This window comes from Lutra lutra, chromosome 6, assembly GCF_902655055.1.
Source record: "Lutra lutra chromosome 6, mLutLut1.2, whole genome shotgun sequence".
NCBI classification, from domain to species: Eukaryota; Metazoa; Chordata; class Mammalia; order Carnivora; family Mustelidae; genus Lutra; species Lutra lutra.
In genome coordinates, this window is record NC_062283.1 from 103,306,964 (window position 1) to 103,310,017 (window position 3,054).

The following is a 3,054-nucleotide window of genomic DNA, read 5'->3' on the forward strand; positions in this document are numbered from 1 at the left end:
TTAAGTGCCTGCCTTCAGCTCAGGTCGTGATGATCCCTGGGTCCTGGGATTGAGCCCCACATCAGGCTCCCTGCTAGGTGGGAAGACTGCTTCTTCCTTTCCCACTGCCCCAGCCTGTATTCCTTCTCTCACTGTGTCTCTCTCTGTCAAATAAATAAAAATTTTTTAAAAAAAGCAGTTCACTCATAATAAGAGTCAACAAAATACCAGAATAAAATATATTTCAAGAGGAAGGTGCTTTCATTTATCTCGGAAGCATTTTACTACATTATTAATATTTGAAGATATATCTTATTTGCCAATTATCCAGTACAATAAAAAGAACTAGAGATTCTAATTTATTTTTTACCAAGTCTCTATCTCTCTCTTTTGTTTTGGTAAGAAGTACATTTTTATAATTTTATAAATTTTATAAAATTTTATAATTTTATAATTGGATAAATATGATTTTAAAAATGAAAGTTCATCCTTTGTATATGTTCTTTCTGAAATTATTACTTTAAATCATTATTTAAGTTTGTCATTGTATAGATTGTGGTGGGTGAAGTATTTTTTTTCTGTAAAAGGAAATTATCATTTATCTATGCAGTATTGATACAAAATGTCAGGGTTCAAAAAAAGCTAAATTTACCAGCAACAATTGTAATCTCAAAAAGTACTATATGATTGTAGGAAATGCTTTTAATGTGTTCTCTGAATTTATGGACCGTAACAACAATAAAGATGATAAAGTCTGGATGTGCTCGCATGTGGCTTCTCTTGAACATGGTGGGCAGTTGGTGGCACAGGTGGCAAAAGTGACAAGTTGCAATATCTTAGCATGATATGGGGACTATTTTAAGATCCATCCCTGTGGAAACTTAGGCAGATCAAAGGAACTGAATCTGATCTGTTAGTATCAAGCTATAATACTCCACATTGCTTTTTACTAGAGGTCTTGGTAAATAAAGGTATTCAATTAATTTTAAAAAAATTTGCATCTTTACATAATAAAATTTTGATTTACAGAAGGTCATACTTTTATCATGACACAATTATTTGTAAAACAACAATATGAAAGACCTAAGGAAGCTATGTGTTCTTGACATAGAACACAAATTCCAGATAGGTTGCGGAATTCAATTAAATAGGAGATTATAAAATAAAATGTCCCAATACTGTTGCTACTCTGAGCTAAAGATCACCTAATTATTGCTAGTTGGGCTAATTGATACTGGAAAAAAAATAAAATAAGGGCATAAAAGGACCAGTAATGGCTGGCTATATTTATTGTTTGCCTTACTAATTATCCTGTCATTTCAATATCACTAGCTTCAAAACATACTGTTTTTAATATTTTCAAAGCCAGAATATTCAAGTGTTTTAAAGTTGGAGATTTCTTCTTGTTTTAATCAAAATTAATTTCCAATCTCTATGACAGTTTTTTTTTTTTTAAGTGGTCTCTATGCCCAACATGGGGCTTGAACTCACAACCCCCAAACCAAGAGTCACATGTTCTACTGACTGAGGCAACCAGGCACCCCTCCATGACAGTTTTTAAAAAGTGGCAATGGAACTCATTTAATGATCTCCAATTATTTTCAGTAGACTTCCTGGTGAAATCCTCTCATAAAAACTTGTATAACTTTTTCTAAAAAAGATAATTTTAAAGTATGGTATCAGAAACTTCCAGAACCATCAATCTACAATGCGTATTAACTAATCATCTCCTGGAAGTTTTAGAGGATAAAGAGAATAAAATTATTTGTTAAGCAATTCAATTGGACCTGGGTATATTTAATTCAACCACATTTTTTTTTAGAACCATGTATTTGAAAAACAGATACTCAAGTCACAACTAGCAATCTGTTAGAAGCACAGAAAAAAATACATGAATCCCTCAATTATAAGTTGCCAGCAATTTTGAGACACCTCATCCATTTTACAGTAGCTTTCAAGGGGAAAAAACTATATTAAATAAAGATAATTTTTTAACTTGCCAATATCTTTTATCCATATAATTAGATTTTTTTTTCTTTCAGCATCAAATCAGCATTTCAGAGTAAATTTTCTGCATGTCTGACATCTAAGAAATCTGCATTATGGTAGGTATTTTCAATTATGGATAATGCCATGGTGACCCACTGCATTTCTTAATTCCTGCTCAACCTTGACCTCTTTAACATCTTAAAGCTTTATAGAATTTATTTTCTCTTTTTTAAAGATTTTATTTATTTATGTGTCAGAGCAAAAGAGAGCACAAGCAGGGGGAGCAGCAGGCAGAGGGAGAAGCAGGCTCCCTGCCGAATAGGGAGCCCTATGTGGGACTACATCCCAGGATGCTGAGATCATGACCTGAACTGAAGGCAAATGCTTAACCAACTGAGACACACAAATGTCCCTTGATAGAATTTCTAGGCACATTGAGGAATATCAGTGTTTTTCCTACACCTTCTGTTTGGGTAAGATCATAGTTTATTTTGTAAATTAAAAATTACTTTTCTTAAACCAGCTGGGAGCTTTTGACAGATAGATGTTCAATGCTTTAGTTAAAGGCTTTCATTTTACATAAACAAGATCCCTGTTTAACTTAAAATTCAATGGCAAATAACAAAATTGAACAGATTTCTTCTAAATACAGGTTTGCACATGCATAGACAATGACAATGTACTGGATTTTTTTTTTCTTTTTTCCCTGATGGCTGACAGGGTTCTAAGAAAATACCACTGTAAAATATAACCCAACTCTAGGTGCATTGAGTGTGAAGAGAGAAAACTAGAATTGAGAAAATGTGGTACGTTCAACTTCTTTCTTTTTGTATATCAGTCTGAGTTCTCAGATCTTAATATTTTCCTTTTGGATTTTACAGCTGAGGCATCTATTGAAAGGGTTAAAGATTTGAAGCAAAACTAAAGTGAGCAATAATTGCAACATAATCAATGGCAACCTTATAATAACATCTCATAGTATCTATTTTAAAAAGTATCTATAAAAGCGAGATAGTTATCAGAGAGTTCACATGTTTGTTCATTCCACACTATGTTGCTGACATCTTGACTGTGGATTCTCTGATA